This window comes from Rhinolophus sinicus, linkage group LG09 (assembly GCF_036562045.2).
Source record: "Rhinolophus sinicus isolate RSC01 linkage group LG09, ASM3656204v1, whole genome shotgun sequence".
In the NCBI taxonomy this organism is placed as follows: domain Eukaryota; kingdom Metazoa; phylum Chordata; class Mammalia; order Chiroptera; family Rhinolophidae; genus Rhinolophus; species Rhinolophus sinicus.
In genome coordinates, this window is record NC_133758.1 from 78,549,816 (window position 1) to 78,569,153 (window position 19,338).

The following is a 19,338-nucleotide window of genomic DNA, read 5'->3' on the forward strand; positions in this document are numbered from 1 at the left end:
TTGCTTGTGGGATGGACGACTATAGTAGATGGAGCAGGAGGGCCTGGGGACCGGTCCCTGACAATAAGGGTGCCCTTCACAGATGTGGACCATGTCACCGAGGAAAGATATCTTCAGGCAGTGTGGGCGGGGCTCCGAGGGTTGCGGAGAAGGTGAAGAAGGTGAAATGGTAGTTAAGCAGGCAGTTGAAAGAGGCCAAGGGAGGTCAGGGAAGCGCAGGTGGTCACCACAGGGAGTAGGTGGGATTGTGGAAGATGCAGCCACAAGAGCCCCAACCCACCCGACGTACCTGCTGAGAGCTGAGAGCCCATTGCAATGCTCTGGGCTTGGTACATAGGCCAGACCACCACAGTATAACTGTTGTTTTAACTTAAATTTATATAATAACTAATAAGGATGGACATCTTTTCCTTACATTTATTGACGAGTAGGGTGGGAATTTTGATAATTCAAGGTGATTTTTCTTTTTTTTTCTTCAAAGATTTGTCAGTTTTTAAATATACTCTTTATCAGAGTCCTCTTTGGTTATCTACATTGCAAATATTTTTCTTCACCTTATGTCTTGACTTTTCACTCTCCTAATTATGTCTTTGATGTATTGGAAGAATTAATATTGTTAAAATGTCCATACTACTCAAAGCAATAAACAGATTCAATGTAATCCCTATTAAAATACCAATGTCATATTTCACAGAACTAGAACAAAGAATCCTGAAGTTTGTATGGTATTACTTTGGCTATTACCCAGAATAGCCAAAGTAATCTTGAAAAAGAACAAAGCATCATGCAGATTCAGAATAAAGTATTACTCTCAATTACCTCAATTAATGCTCTCTGACGCTGTTTCTTTTTCTGTTAAAAGTTATTAAGGTAATTTCCCTGAATATTGTATTTATCTATAGTATTAAATAAAGGGAAACATGGAAAATAACTTTTTTTTCCATAGCTATTCTTGACTGAGCTCAATTCTGTAGGCTATTGTATAAGGAAACAAAAACAGTGCTGAATTTACATCAATTTAGCACTTTCCAGTTCTATCTTCTACATTCTAGAGTAAGACCCAAATCTGTCTTCAAAGTTGTTCTTACTTATAAGTGTTCCCTATCCCCTATGGATAAATTTTCTCAAACGCTCTGACTTTGAAGGGTTCCACTGATCCTCAAGCCCTACCCTGATCCCAAAGCCAAGGAAAGCACCTCCCTTTTCTTTCAAGACACCACCAGTCTGCTGTTATGCTACCCTAGTATTGCCAACTAGTTTACCAATAATCCCTGTATGCTTTCAGCTATTGCTGATAGCACAGCTGACATAGATCTGCTGCCATCAGGTCCTCTGCTGCTACCATAGTTGATACTGCAGAAAGGGAGAGGATATTTTTTTCTCACAAAATTTCAAATTACTTTTGGATGGCAAAATAGTTATTTTGTGTTATTATTTTTGGTTGCTTCAATAATATTTTTTTTTCTTTTTTATTGACATATACTTGACATACACAACTGAAACAAATATTGCACAATATATATAGTTAACATCCATCACTGCACAGTTACACATTTTTTTTCCTTGTGATGTGAACTTTTAAGATCTACTCTCTTAACAACTTTGAATTATGCAATACAGTATTACTAACTATATTCACCATGCTGCATATTATATGCCCAGGACTTATTTTATAACTGAAAATTTAGGGTTGTTGGTTTTCTTTTTTAGATTACACATATAAGTGAGATCATAAGGTATTTGTCTTTCTCCACTGACATTTCATCTACCATAATGCTCTTAAAGTACATCCAGGTTGATGCAAATGGAAGGATTTCCTTCTTTTTTATGGCTGAGTAATATTCCATTACATATATATGCCACATTTTCTTTATCCATTCATTCCTCGATAGACATTTAAGCTTTTTATGTTATTTTATTTTATTTTTTATTTCTTGGCTATTGTAAATAATGCTGCAATGATTATGACAGCGAAGTTATCATTTCAAATTAGTGTTTGATTTCCATTGGATAAATATCCAGAAATGGAATTGCTGGATCATATGGTTATTCTATTTTTAGTTTTTTGAGGAACCTCCATACTCTTTTCCATAGTGGCTGCACCAACTTATATTCCTACCAACAGTGTACTAGGGTTGCTTTTCCTCCACATCCTCACCAACAATTATTATCTGTCATCTTTTTTATCATAGCCATTCTGACAGGTTTGAGGCGATTTCATTGTGGGTTTGATTTGTGTTTCCCTAATGATTAGTGATGTTGAGCACTTTTTCATGTATCTGTAAGCCATCTGCATATCTTCTTTGAAAAAAATCTACTCATCCCCTCCCCATTTTTCAGACTTTATTATTATTATTTTTTTTATTATTATTTCACTATTGAGTTGTATGAGTTCTTTATATATTTTGGATATAAGCTCCTTTTCAGATATATAATGTGCAAATATTTTTCCATTTAGTAGGTTGCTTTTTCATTTTATGATGGCTTCCTTTGTTGTACACAAGTTTTTTAGTTTGATATAGTCCCACTTATTTTTTATTTTGATGTTTGTGATTGTAGAGTCAAATTCAAAAAAATATTGCCTAGATTCTCAAGATTGCTTTGGTTATGTGAGGTTTTCTGTAGTTCCATTCAAATTTTAGTATTTTTTGTTATACTATTTATATGAAAAATAACATTAGAATTTTTATGAGGATTGCTTTTAATCTGTAAATTGTTATGGGCAGTATGGACACTTTACAATATTAATTTTTTCCAATTTATTTGTGTCATTCCATTTATTTTATCTTTGTCATACTTTTCAGAGTATAGGCTTTTTTCTTCCATGGTTAAATTTAATCCTAGGCATTTTTTTTTTTTTTTTTTGGTGCAATTGTAAATGGGATTATTTTCATAATTTATTTTTGAGTTTATTAGTGTATAGAAATGCAACTGATTTTTGTATATTTATTTTGCATTCTGCAACTTTAATGATTTTATTTATTAGTTCTAACAGTTTGTTTTGTTTTAGTTTATAAAGCCTTCAGGGTTTACTATACATCATATCATATCATTTGCAAATAATGATATTTTTACTACTTTCTTTCTGATTTGGTTGCCTATATTTCTTATTCCTGTCTAATGGTGCTGGCTAAGACTTCTGCTACTAAATTAAATAAATGTTGATGTTGTGAGAGTGGGCACTCTTGTCTTAATCCTGATCTTAGAGGAAAAACTTTCAGCTTTCACCATTAGTATGAGGTTAGTTGTTGTCTTCTCATATATGGCCTTTATTATGTTGAAGTACATTTCCTCTCTTCCCATATATACCAGCAAAGGTTGAGAGTTTTTCTCATAAATGAATGTTGTATTTTTCAAATACTTTTACTGCATCTATTAAGATGATCATATGATTTTTATCCTTCACTTTGTTAATGTGGTTGGTATATCACTTTCTTGATTTGTGGATGTTGAACCATTCTTGTATCCCTAGGGTAAATCCCACTTGATCATGATTCATAATCCTTATAATGTGTTTTTCTATTAGGTTTGCTAATGTTTTGTTGAGGATTTTTGTACCTATATTCATCAGGGAGATTGGCCAGTAATTTTCTATTCTCGTGCCATCCTTGTCTAGTTTGGGTATCAGGGTAATGCTGGCTTCATAAAATGACTTTTAGCATATTCCTTCCTCTTCTATATTTTGGAAGAGATTGAGAAGCTATGGTATTAATTCCGTTTTTAATGTTTGGCAGAATTCACTAGTGAAGCTATCTGGTCCTGGGCTTTTGTTTGCTGTCAAGAAAAATAGTTATTGTAAATAATTTTTTCCAGTAAATTTTCTCCAAAGCACTGAGACACAAGTCACTGGAGATAAGCAGGGCAAATCTATTTTGTCTTCATGCTTTTATCTTAGTGAGTCTTCTTTTACAATATTTTCATTATCAATAGTGGTTCTCTTGGATCATGATATATCCTGATATGCTTTGTAGACTGTCCATAAATATGCTCCTGAAAGAGGCCTATGCACATGTCTAGCCATGTGGAATCTTAGTGGCAAATAGATTATGATAAAAGAGGGAGTCACACATCTGCACTGTTTCTACCATATGCATACACATGCAAGTGTATTGTATTTATGCATGAAATTATTACTCTGACTTTCTAAAGCATAAAAGAGAAAAATGAACTGTTCCGGACTATATGAAAATAAATCTCCAAATTCCTAACAGCTTTTGTAACACCACAGATTCTCAATTTTCTCATAATAATAGCTGTTCTGTATACCGCTCACAAAGTTCTTACAAAGTTCAAATAAAATGGCAAATGTAAATGTCATTACTTACCGTACGGGGAAACAAAAAATATTTAAAAACTCATAGAACTAAAACCCCATCTCCACAATTCATGCTGACAGAAGAAACCAAGATACGCAAAGCTTTGTGCACTTAGAATAGCTTTACACCTCTATTCAAAACATGTTACATCATGACAAAGGCTCCAGCCTGAGCATTAAGTCTTTAACCAAGAGAGTAGGTATCAAAGGCAAAAACGCATCCTGTGTCTGTTTTTTCATTGATTGAGTGACATAAATTCATTCATGCGTTTAACACAAGACAGCTTTTGAGCACAGTATGTTAAAGCAATATTTTTGACATTTGGTAATTAACCTCTCTCAACTTCAGATTCTTAATCAGTATAGTGAGTGAAAAGGACTTGGTCTAGTCCAGAAGCGTACTGTCTACTAGGTTCTAAATTCTCTGATCAGAATTAGGCAATTGGGAGAACATACACTTAAATGTAGCCGACTCTAGGGAACACTTACTTTAAGAAGGCACTGAAAATAAGCTCTGAGGTTAATGGCATTCTGAGGTAGTATTTTTTTACTGAGAACTATATTTTAGAAGTTTACGTGATTTCTTATGATATATGGAAATTCATGCATCCAGCATCTCCAGTTCCTGAAAAAAATTCATAGTATATTTGGAGACAATAATAGAACATCTGACTGCCTAAATTTCCTGGGGAGAATATAAAAAAGATTCTTTGTTTTTCACAGATATTCAATCTGTAAACCATTTACCACACCACTATGGATGAAGCACACAGACTATTACATTTGGCAGCTATTTCATTATATCTTCTTTGATTTTTTTAAGTAGTTTGTTGAGATTGGGTGTAAATTATGACAGAGTTTGTGTGGATCTATTCTTTCAGAGTTGTGTCATCATTTTGGTTAAAGTCTATTAGCTATGCCTCCCCCTAAGTGATGGTTATATTTGAAGACTTAAAATTGTGCTTTGGCTTTGCAAGATATGTAGTCTTCAAAACCATCATGTAAATGACTAAAGAAATCCTATTCTGAGATACAATAGGGTTATTATGCACCACATGGAATATTTCAAAGGATGGCTGATATCATTTTTGCAATATATTGTCCACATAAGAGGGTTTTATATCAGTGTTTTCCCTCAATGTTTTACCCTAGAACTTAAGTGGATCCATGTGTTTAGTGATATCTGTAAGAAGAAACAGATTCACACTATTTTATACCTATAGGGGATAGAGCCTTGTCTGAAATTAATTTATGAGGAAGGAGCACCCACGAGCTACCAATTTAAGAGAATTAGGGTAAAAAGAATGATTGAATAGAAAATCAAGGGTCTGTTTAGCAAAGTAAATAGCATTGTTTTGTTATAAGAACACATTCTATTTGCATGGGAGTTTATTATTTTCAAAATATTTTGTAAATTCCATCTCGTGTAACTCCTAACATACAATTTTGTATGTAATTAGAGCATGTTCAACAATAATAAAAATAATAAACAAGAATAACTAATGCACTTTCTTTGTGCCAGTTTCTCTTCTTTGTGCTACACAAATAATGTATTTATTCCTCACGATTACTCTGTGCATAGGTACTATTTATATATCTATTTTAGATTTAAAGAAAATGAAGCAAAGAGAGATTAAATAACTTGTCCAAGAAAACAAAGTTAACAGAGGGTGAAGCCAGGCATTTTGCTGAAGTAGCATCAATGACAGTCTAACAAAGCTAGAGTCATTTCACTCTTTTGACAAATACATATGTGTCTTTGAGTAAAGCTTTTTCAGATAAAAAAGAAGAATGCACTTAAGAGACCTTGAGCTACTGATTAGAGTGAAAATAAATGAACGGTATTTTGACTTAATATGTTTTCATCCTTAGTAATGACCACTTTAATCACACTTATTAAAATGTCCATGAGTGTTTTGATAGTCATCCACAACACCTGATAGAGATTTAAGACTATACACTTCTATAGTGTAGTGTACTAGAAAGTGGCTCAGTAGACAGGGACCATATTTTCCTTTATATCTAACTCTAGCCATGTGACTCATTCTCACAAATAAAATGTGACCCAAGATGATTTAGAAGACGTTGGGATTTTTCCAAACACACCCTCTTCTCCCATCTGCCTACTTGAAGGTGATGACCAGGGCAATCTCAGAAGCTTTTTGAGGATGGAGGGAGGTGTCAGAGAACCTAGAATATTCACTTTGGATTTTCATGAGTGTTCTGTCATGTTTTAGGATTATGACTTTGGACATTCTTTATTTAACAGTTTCCTTAGATTAACTTATACAAATATCTATTTGGCGACTTACAAATTTAAAAACCAATAAATAAATAAACAACACAAACCCAAATTACCAAAATTATATAAACTTTGTATGTATATATGTGTGGCAATATGGGAGCAGTGGGTTTGTAGTTTATTACTTGTCTGGACTTTTGAGGCTGTTCCTTTATCCCCCAGCAGTTCAGCCATGCAATTGCAGAGACATTATAGAAAAAAAAAAAGGAAAAGAAAAGAAATCAGTAGATTCTTAAGGTTACTTCTAAAAAAGAAAATGAGAATTATAATTTTACACTAGTCAATAAAAATTTTAAATTTCAATTAAATAGATGACAAAACAAGTTTGTATAAAACATATAAAAAGCCAAAAATTAGATATTAAAAAAAGTTTTTTTAAAATGACAGAAAAATCTTTGAATAGTCTCAGAAAATTTAAATTTCTATAAAATAAGTTTTGTATTTAGCAGTAGGACAGACTGGATATACAGAGAAACTTTCCCAATAAAGAATGTATTAAAGTATTTGAGGAAATATAAATTATGGAGTATTCTTAACAAATGGTAGTGATGACAATGGTTCCACCTTTTTTAAGTCCCACATGAAAAGACAGTAAAATTATTTATCAAAAGCAAAAACTCATGGACAACATTTAGAACAAAACTAGGTGGCAAATTACCTCCTTGGATTCCAGAATACAAATAGGCTGAATTAGAAACAAAACAAAACAAAACAAAAACCCTACAAAACCTGTGTGGCCTCCATACATGTGAAGCCAAAAGCAAAGAGAAGCCACAAGGCCCAAGACACACATGAGAGCAGTAGAAATTGCTATGGGCCAAATTGAGAACAGTCGCTGACATCTGAGGATGTATGTCCAATGAAATAATCAGTTGGTACATAGGTCCTATACTAAGCACTAAAGGAGTAGATGATTCTACCCTTTAAGAACCAACTGCCAAACTGCCTGCCAGGACACAGCTATACACTGAGGGAAACGGCTAGGTGGAATAAAAATTAAGCAAGATGTGTCCATACAGGAAAGAAATAAAATGTCTATATACAAGTAGGGAGGGTTTAAGAGACCCAAAAAATATCAGAAAGCATGCTAGTAATTGTTTTATACTCTTAGGAAATAACAGGAAATAAAGTATTAAGTTAGTAAAGTCTCTGAACCATGGCTTCCTTTAAAACTTCAGAAAAATTACTTTGCATAAAAACTGTTTTGCATAAAAATAAGCAACAGATAATTATCAAGAACAAACTTCATACATATGTACTATAAGAACATAGTAAGGTGCAGAACAACATCCACACAGAAAAGTTTAAAAAATTAATAATTTATAACCCATTTGAATATGATATGACATGAAAGACCAACATAAATGAGAGAATAAAACAGAAGAGAGGTGATACAAGTCATGAAATAAATAGAAATAAAAGAAAAAAAATCACTTCATGACAGTGTAATTAGAATCATAGTAAGTAAATACAGTAGATAGTGCCTTTTTTTAATTTAGAAGACTAAAATAAAATTTTTTAAATTATAAAACAATAGATAAAAGGATTCAAAAAAGTAATAAAAGGGATCAAATATATGGTGATGGAAGGAGAAATGACTCTGGGTGGTGAACATACAATGCAATACATAGATAATATATTATAGAGCTGTACACTTGAAGCCTATATAATTTTACTAACCAATGTCACCCCCAATAAATTTAATAAATAAATAAATTTTAAAAAAAAATAGTCATCCTTATTAGGATTTATGGAAATGTAAAAATGAGATATCCATTCTAACTTGTCAAGTTGGCAATAATGAAGGAGAATATATGATTTTGGAAAGCTATTTGACAAAATACCTTCACATGAAAAATTGACAGACCTCTCAAGTCAGAAGTCCTACTTTTAGGATTCAGTTTTATAAAAATAAAAGCACCAGAATGTGAGGATATATGTACAAGGATGAATGTTATAGCTCTATACATATATATGTAGGTATATATATATTTTATAGAAGCAAAAAACTGGGAACGGGCACTGATTTGGACTAGGTGTAGTTGTTTAAGGCAGAAACAGCTCAAATAACAGGGGCTGAAACAAAATAAAAGTTCATTTGTCTCTCTCATTATAGGAGTCCAGAGGTAGGCACTAAAAAGTAGCTCTGTTGAGTTATTATGCACCCATTCTTCTTCCAACTCATCACCCTGTTACGTACTATCATGCTTCAGCATGAAATGCTAACGTTTTATCCTTCATGATAGCTTTATGGGTAGCATGATGGATGAAGGGAAGAAGGACACCTTCCTTCTTCCCATTTTACAGTAAATTCTCAGGCGTGAGATGCAACAAATGCAACACATCTGCAGCCTCTTGGTAAGTAGTCACAGAAGCACACCAACATGCAAGTGAGACTGCAGCATGTAGTATTTAGTTTGGTGATAATACGCCTAACTAAATACTAGGTTTTATCACTAGTGAATTTGGGGAGGCAACAAGCAGTCTCTGTTATAGATAAACCATAGAACAAAGGCCAGTCATTGAATAAAATGAGTTATATCTATTAAAGTTGACATGGAGGAATTACAACAATATTATGAAGTTTTAAAAACCCTTAACTAATTTACTTATCTTAAATTTTTCTTGCATTTATCCCTAAGAATATATCCTATTCTTATATAGTAAACATTTATGTTTAAAGAAATTTTAAAGAACACATAAAAAAATTAAAACAAAAAATAAAAAAGTGATGTTTATTGAAGATAGGCAAAAAAGATTAAAACTATACATGACTTTCTGAGGAAGAAACAAAGATGTGGAATAAGAACAAATACAAAAACAAACTATAACTTAAGACAATTTTCACGATGTTAAAAAAAAGGAAATTCATACTGAAAAAATCAAACTGTTTAAGAATTTTGATCCAGAATGACCAACCCCATGACATATTCTATTAAAATTATTGAACTTTAAAGAAAAACATTTTTAGAAACAAAGGTTGATTTGGGAGTCAAGACAAAACTTACATGAAATAGAAAATTAGATTATCATTAAACTTTCAACAGGAATGCTTTTTGTTAAAAAATAAAAGTGAGTTAATATAAATTTTGGCAAAACTGATTTTCCGCTATACAGGCATGAACAAAGTTCTGTCAACATGGAAGAACTCGGGGAATTTTGTTCCCTTGAGCCTTCCAGAAGTACTGTACTAGAAATAATCTTCAGACAACAAATGGCTATGAAGGCATGGACATGAGCAGGGTGGTGAGCAGTAAAAATATAATTACTTATAGAACTACAATTGAAGAAGGCTTAAATATGAAGGAGAATAGCATGTAATGATTATATGCCCTCCCATTGGAGATAGGCTACAACTATTTTTTAATAGCTGGGGGAAACTAGGGGAAAACTAGGAGAGCACATGTAAAAAGTTGAACTGTTCTCTGTAAGTACATATGTGATGAAACTATGAATATAATTTTTTTCTGGGAATCCTGTGTGTATAAATAAGAATAAATTAAAATAATACTTATGAATATACAAATTTTATTATCTTGTGTGCCCCCTGAGAACTTGAATTCTCAGTCTAAAAGACAGGAGATAATAATGCAACATAGAAGAAGATATTTACAAAGTTCTCCCTAATCAGAAGTTAGGTAGAAGAGAAGGAAGCAACCAGAGACGGGATTGAGTGACAAACAAAGTGCAGGAGATCCAGGAGATGGCCATGTCCTGGAAGCAGAGAGGTATTTCAAGGGAGACAAGATGAAAACATCCAAATGCTCGAGCTAAGGTCAAGTAAGTTGAGAACTGAAAAGTGACCTTTGGATTTAGTAGGAAAGAGAGGGTTGGTGATCTTGTAAAATATCAATTTTGGTGAATTGGTAGGCCAGAGACATAATGAGAGATAGTTCAAGAGAAAAATGAAAAAAAAAAAAAATGAAGACATGTACATCAAACTATTTCTGGAGAAGAATGTGAGGCCAAAGAAGATCTTTGTTTTCATTTGTTTTTAAGAGAGATGAGGGAGAGGAAAAAAAAATTCAATAAGAAATATAAATTTTATTTTTTAAGTGTTAGTTTTGCATTTGTTTTAAAATGTGAATTCTCAGTTACTTTGAAGACAATATGGGGAAATCTTGATTTTGAAATTGATTTATTGGCTCAGAATATAATAACTATATTCATATAGGAATTTTCTTAGTAACTGACAAGTCTTGCCTTTCTTTTTTAAAATAAAAACTTCCTATCAAAATTTTAACTTCTAATAGAAGGAAAGGCTACCACTGGAAAAGTCACAATTGTGTATTATCTGACTTTTTTTTATCCTTTCAAATGCTTAGTTTCTGTGCAGTTTGTGTAAAAAATACATTGTTATAATGACTTTTTTTTCCTAAAACAAAGGCATTTAAAAATTTCTTAAGGATTTCTTTTTCTCTAATTCACTGAATTATACATGTCTTTCCTTTAAGGTATATTGCATAAAAACTACATAATAAAGTGTGTTGATACATATGAGTTCACCCGAAGACATGTTCCATTTCCTGTTCCTTATGAATATCATATGCCAAATAATTATTCTACTCACCCCAAAACTATATACACAAAACAGGTCTCTTCCCCTAACAACCTAAGAAAAGTAATAATCAATTATAACATTATTCTTATTGTGCCAAAGCTTTATTACTACAACTATAAATGAAGTAATTACATACGTATCTAATTTCAGTCCTCATTATTTAAATGCATTACGATATTGAAGTGCTTATACTTTCTGGATTATTCACATTTCAATAAAGCATTCAAGTCTTGCCAAAGCCTACAACTCTTATGAAATCCCATGGGGGATTATAAATTGGATGAAACCAATAAGCTTCCAGTGTGTTTATATACTTAAAGCTACATTTTCTGCTGGGTTCTGGACTATTTAATCATCACTGTTGAAAGACTATGCATCTACCTCAAACATTCTGTCTATAACTTAAATGAAGAGTTGAATTAAACAGGCTTTCTAATGTTATTTTCTAAGAGTGCAAATAATTATTTTAGCACAAAGGCGACATTAGTGAACAGATGCCAATATATTGAAAAGTGTGCTGCTGTGAAGACTAACACATATTTAGATCCTAATATCAAGTGCCTATGTTTCCAGATCATACCCCGCTACCATTTCTCTATGGATAAGATATAGGAGGAAAGAAAATAAGTATTTATCATCATGTCATTGATTGCTTCACTGTCTTCTGTAACTCCCCAATTGATAAAAGAGAGACAGAGAGAAGAAAAAAAAGCAAATAATCTGGACAACCTTAACCACAGAGACTTCTTGCCTGGCCTGTCTCCTGCTTAGACACATATTCAGATGAAGAAAAGTCTTAGTTACACAGATTCCTGTAGGGGGACCATTCAGTGAGTGAGTAACTGAATTGAGAGAAGAGAAATATTTATTTATTTGTTATAATAAATAAACAAATAAATAAATAAAATATACTGAGGGTGCCAAAAAAAGTATACAAGTGGACACTTTCATCAATGTTGCTCAAGCAGTAGTTCCCCATAATCATAAGTGTCTAGACACTGATAGTAACCTCTTTGAGCACCTCTTATAATTGCAAAAGTCTCACATGACTTGTATTCATCTTTTGTTATTAGTGTATATTGAGTATTACAATTTTAATACAGTTTTCCTTTCTTAAAATGTGTATACATTTTATATAGCTAGGAAAAATATAAATTATCAGTCCTAACCAGAATTGTATTAATTTAAAATAACATTCAAAACTTTACTATTAAATGGAAAATGTGGAAAATGGAGAATAGTATGTATATTTTGAAAATGTCATTGGCAAGGATAGCTAGAATAATTTCTTTAAAAGAACAATAATGTATGACTCTTGCTACTAAACATTAGAATGTAATAAAAATTAGAATAGTGCATAAAAGTAGACAGATAAAGGGAAAACATAAGTATCACAAAGAGTTTCCATTACAAACAAAGCTAATATCTAACAATGTAAAATTATAATTAATGGATTATGAATTATTCATGCCATTTCATGGTGAAAGTTGTATAGCAAAATTTTGGGGAGAAGCACAATAAATTCTCACACTGTATCACAGAAAAAATTTCCTCTTAAGTGGGATAATTAGTTAACTATACAAAGTGAAGATGTATTAGGTTAATGCAAAAGTAATTGTGGTTTTTGCAATTATTTTTAACCTTTTAAACCGCAATTACTTTTGCACCAACCTAATAATAGAAATATACCTAGAATTTCTTATTCAAGGTTTATTCATTTTGATCTTAAATGCATATCTACCTGTGAGAATAATATACATATACCTGGAAAAAACAATGTTCTCAATCAAATGAACTAAAATTCTAGTGCTATTTCTCACAAGTTATCTTTGGACTTTTAGGTGGGACAGTTAGTTCTTCATGGTGTGGGCTCTCCTACGCATTGTAAACTTGAGAATTAAATTCCCCTGACCCTTAGACATTAAACACATATAGAACCTCCCCGTGATCACACATTTTTAAATAGCCTATAAATTGACAATTGATGGCAAACTCTTTTCAGAATACACAATTGGACAATTTCATGGATAAAGGAAAATAAATGTAGAGTTTTGAGAACACTAGTTTAAAAAATTAGTTGTTTTTACATATACCTAACTCAAATATATAAACTTTAGCAAATAATCTTAATGCAAGAAGGTACAATTTTTGACCTCCACTTACACTGTGTTAAGCCATCTCCCCAAAATTATTAGCCACAGTTTTAGCATTGTGATTAAATAAATGAGCGCAGTTGAGGAAAGAGCTTTTCGGCCATAAAGTACCATCCAAAGAAAAGGTCTCAGAGTTACTGATATCTTTAGGTGTGTGGTTTCCATATACTATTTGTGGGAAGTATAGAAACCAATTAAATCAAACCTGGGCAATCTTTTTTATTCCCTCAGAGTTTATATAATTATTTAAATATTTTTAGTAGGATGACTTTCTAATGAAATGGGACTAATGCCAATTAGATTTAAAATAATCTATAGTCGTAAAAATTCCTCTTTCTATATAGATACAGGCATCTCATTTTATTAAGCCACTCAGAAAAAATAAAAGACATTGAAATTTCAAAAAAATCATTAGCAGTGATATGAAGCAGTTTCCACATGTCATCTATTCTCAGATCAATGAACAATTGCTTAAAAAGAAAGGTCAGAATGCTTTAGCTAAGAAAGAAACAGCATACTGGATCTGTCAAATTCTTCCTTAGGGAATTTCAGTGAAACCAGCCTCAGACATTAATGTTGTAGCTAAATGAAATGTTGAAAAGAAAATTGCCGAAACAGGAAAATGATTATAATAAAGGTCACTATTTTTTGTAAATAATTATGAATATAATTACCTTGCCAACATAGAAACATTCCTTTTAGTGATACCACAGTACCTATTTCTTTCACGTGATGAAAATATTTGAGTGCTCTTTCCTTTAGGACTTCCTGTTGAGAATGGAAAATGATTCAAGTAGATTTGTTATTAAACTCCCAGAAGATTTTAAATCTTTAAATTCTATTATTTCTTAGCCCTGCAATGGATATTAACAGAGCTCAGATTTTCACCTTTCATGTATCTTGCACAGTGGAGTATACTGTATATGGTAAACTCTAATATTTCATGCTCATGAGTGCTGCAAATTTAAGAATCATGTTCAGTGTCATTGCAAAAATGCTTTTCGTACAACCCATTGAGTTGGCAGAGTTGTGAACAGCTGATAATAGACAAAGAGAATCTTTCATGGGAAACTGATGATCAACTTGGCTTCTCTAGCTTAGGTGATGGGTGTGAGAAAAAACAACAACGGCATTAATAGACATGGGAGCACATGAGTTATCCATAATTTGGATTTTATTCTCACTCCTAAATAGCCTAAATAATAATCTCGTGCTAATTTACTTATGTAGCTTCTCTGCAGTACATGATGCTGTTGAAAATTTCACCTTTCAAAGCTTTCCCCCTTTCAGCCTGCCTGGCACCATTTCCTCCTGATTTTTCTTCTCTCTGATTCTTCTCCATGTCCTGTTGTTCTTTCTCTGCAATATTCCACAAATGTTGGTTTCCCCTAGAATTCCAGCAATGTATATATACATTCCATATATATATGGAAGAGCATAGATTTTGAAGTCAAACCAATATACAGTTACATTTCCACTCCACTGACTACCTTTGCAAGCATATGCAGTCTCTTTAAAGTCTTGTGGTTCTTCTTAAACTGGCTTTATAATGCCCTCCAAGGTCTGGGTCTGTCTCTGGCTTATTGATCCAACCTCATCCATTAAAACTTCCCTCTTCCTCTCCCTGTACTCTGGGCTTTAATCATTCTGTTTTTGTTTTGTTTTGTTCTGTGATTCAATTATCCAAAGTAGTACTCTCTCTTTTTTTGAGTATTAATATACAGTGTTGCTTCTGTGTGTCACACAAAGGTATTCTCCGTAATAGTTTTTAGTACACACACACACACACACACACACACACACACACACACACTGTTCTTATTTAGTACATTACCCTTTGAAAGAGGCAATAAAGAAATATGTTCTTCATTTATAAATGAGAAAAGGGACACTTGGAAAGCTTAAGGGGTTTGTCATAGTTTGCGTGTCTTCTTTCTTCAGAGAGGAGCTTGATATCAAATATTAGGATTCTTAATCCTATGGAAGTTAAATACTGTTGCATATGTGCACTGCTTGTACATAATTCAAGCTAATTGAACTAGTTCAACTCTAATTTCCGCTAATTTTATGAAGGAAGTTATTTTCTAGACCATTGTACTATTCTGAAATAGAACAGATATGATTATTTCACAGAGAAGCAGTAACTTTTAGTTTAAAATTATAGTTCCCTTGATATATCTATTTAAATACATCTATTTGTAATTTTTAAATTAAAAAAATTGAAATAAAAATACTATTATTTCTTAGCAATAGGAGTCAGATCTACTTTAATAATTTTCCATTACAAAAATAAGTCTACCTTCTGTGTGTTTATTTTGTCTTTTCATACCTAATTCTCCAATGATCTCATTCTCTACCATACCACAGCCACCCACTTCCAAGTTCAAAACTTAGACTTTGGTATTACTAATAAATATTGCTTTCTCTAAAAGTACAATTTCAGTCTCCCTTTTTTTCAATTCCAATTCCATCTAAAATTTATTTATCTAATCAAATTTTATTATCCCTCACTTTTTTTTATATCAGCAATTTACTCTTTTCCATATGTTAGATCCTTATATATGATCTCAGTTCTCTTGACCAATCTAGCTGTATGTCCTAGTTGTATGTCCTTGGGATAACCTTGACCCTTGTTGAATGCATTTCTCTATTTAGTTTATGGTGTCTCTATATAGCTAAACATGTCTGAAATCACACCACCATACTTACTGGTCTTATTTTAAATACAGGGCAATTATTTCTGCTAACACTGAAAGCAGACTACATTTTCAGACCAACACTGACACCAAAAATAACTTAAAATGTTCTGTAAACATTGGCAAAAACGAAACATTTTTTATAAGCTAGAAATATCGCTTAAGATAGCAAGAACTTAAAGACCAAAGAAGCAATCTGAAGAGGTTGGTTTTACCCTGAACATATTTGCCAATCCTGATGAACTACAGCTGAAAAACAGCTGTTATGATTTAGATTCATTCAAAAGAAAAGAGAATAGAGTTGTGTGACACACAGAAGCAACACTGTATGTCAATACTCAAAAAAAGGGAGAGTACTACTTTAGATAATTGAATCACAGAACAAAACAAAACAAAAACAAATGATTAAAGTACAGGGAGAGGAAGAGAGAAGTTTTAATGGATGAGGTTGGATCAATAAGCCAGAGATAGACCCAGACCTTGGAGGGCATTATAAAGCCAGTTTAAGAAGAACCACAAGACTTTAAAGAGACTGCATATGCTTGCAAAGGTAGTCAGTGGAGTGGAAATGTAACTGTATATTGGTTTGACTTCAAAATCTATGCTCTTCCATATATATATATATATATACACACACATTGCTGGAATTCTGGGGGAACCAACATTTGTGGAGTATGGCAGAGAAAGAACAACAGGACATGGAGCAGAATCAGAGAGGAGAAAAATCAACAGTAAATGGTGCCAGGCAGGCTGAAAGGGGGAAAGCTTTGAAAGGTGAAATTTCCAACAGCATCACGTACTGCAGAGAAACTACATTAGGTAATTGAGCATGAGATTATTATTTAGGCTATTTAGGCGTGAGAATAAAATCCAAATTATGGATGACTTTTGTGCTCCCATGTCGATTAATGCCATTTTTTTCTCACACCCAGCACCTAAGCTAGAGAAGCCAAGTTCATCATCAGATTCCCATTGACCCTCGTATTTATACAGCCATTTGACTTCAGAGACTGACTTTCCAATTGTCCCTGATATCAGTTCTTTTTTTTTTTATTTCATTACTTCCTTCCTTTTTTTTTTTATAAATCAGTTTCTTATTTCTTAATCACTTTACCTGAGTAGAGGTAATTAATGAAAGTATATAAAGTTCTGTTGTCATTTTACATCAAATTGAGAAAGAATAACCTTCTATAGAGGAAATTCTAGGGGAAAAAAAACAGATCTGACATTAAAAGACCACAATAAACATATATTAAAGTACTATAAAAATTCAATAGTGATCAAATTATTTTCAATTCATCGATGATGCCAAGAAAAAGAAAAAAATATTCAGGTTGTTCAAAGTGAAATACTTGCATTAATTTTTCTTTCAGTCTATTTTTGTGCCACTTGAATTTAAATATTTTAAGACCAATGTAAAAAGGTGAGATTTTCTTAAGAAAATAGTGACTTAATCCTACATAGCACAGCAAGCGGTTAAGGCAGGGGTGGCATAACATGGTGGTTTCAAGAAGAGCCTGTCAGCTCTGACATTATTCAGTCTGTAACTTGGACAGTTTACTTAAGCAATACTAGCCTCAGTTCTTTTCGTAAACTGTTGTTATAATTGTATCTGCCATACGTAACTGCTTTGAAGGTTAAACACATGCCTAGTAATAATAACTGCTCAATAAATCTTAGTCATTTTTTATAACACATACACTTTATTTTTATAAGAATTAAATAATTTAATGTGAATCAGTTTTGTTTTTACATTCTTCTACCTTGAACTTCCATACTTTTATGAAAACAAGACCTGTGGTGAATATGGTTAGCAGTATGTGTTTTAGGTACAGATTCATATTAAGGATCTCGAAGTTATCTTATAAAAGAAGACAGCATTATTGATGTTTTAGATAGAACACTTCCTTTCCTTTTCTCCTATAATTTATATTTCCTTCTTCTCTGCTATAATTACATTTTTCTTTCCTGAGACCATGAAACTCAGTAGAGAGTCATTTTGTCTACACCTTATCTTCCTTATTGGCCACCTTAATTCACTTACTAAGCCAAAAAAAAAAAAAATTTCATCTTCAATTTTCTTATCTTTGTCATATATCTACACTCCATAAATTGTTAAATCATTTCTTAGTTATTCTCTAAACTTCCTATACTAGTTTACATATTCCTTTTCAGTCTTTTATTAAATATTAAACAAATTCTGTAATTGACGGTAGAAGTGCTTAATGCAAAACACGTGAACTTTAAATTTTCTCTATAGTTTTACTGTTCCTCCCATTCCTCGGTTTTACCCTCTGTTCTGGTCAAGCAGAAACACTTTACAGTTCCCTGATTGCCAAGGATTCATCTTCTGCTTTCCAATAACTTCAACAGACTCCTTCACATCCTGCAGTGGTTTTATGAATCTATTTTCCACACAACTATATTTTAAAGAAAATTTGGTATTTAAGTCTTTTTTTTGTTTTCCATACTACCAGACAGTGTTGAATTTGCTACAGCTTAATTTGTTGTGAGGCTTGCTTCTATGTTTTGGGGTTGTGCAAATAAATGTGTCCTGGCACTGTCAATAATAAGGATAGAAAGCACCATTCCATTTGTCCAATATACTCAGTGAATTTCTGATTCATTCATCTTTGGCAACAAAAGTCCATGCTAACACTGAGTGAGAGCATCCATAGAAACCAAACATTTGCAGAAAGGTTCTTAAAGGGAATTTAAAAATCAGAGAGCAAATTAAAATTGCATTTTATTGACCAAAATAGTCCAAATTGTTTTAAGTGTACATAGAGGACATATGCCTAAGCAATGAAACAAAATGTACTTAAGCAACTTTCACTTATCTAATGGGAAACCACAGTCTATAAAGGGATGGAGTGTATGACAGTATGCACTGAATCCCGAGGAATCACCATCTCAAACCAATGAACGTACATTCTGCTTTTATTCTGTCACTGGCAAAAAAAAAAAATGTGTGGTTATAAAGAGCTACAAACATATGTAATCCTTTCCCACTTGTGGTTGGCTGGTGGAAATTCACTGCAGAGGAGAGGAAAGAGAATTTACTCGGCCTTGCTCTTCTCATACTGGGAAAAGGAAAATGAAAGATTTTGACAAATTAAAGACTCCTTTAAAATATATATGTATTTTGGGATTCAAGCGTGGACTTCACAGATGTTTTATCTAAAATTATACATACCCTCCTTTTCTATTATAGTGTGGAAAAAAATGAGTGATGCCCAGAAATTAGGATTGGGAAGAAAAAAAAAAAGAAAGAAACTTACAATTTAAATGGTTTGAGATGTTTTGATTTT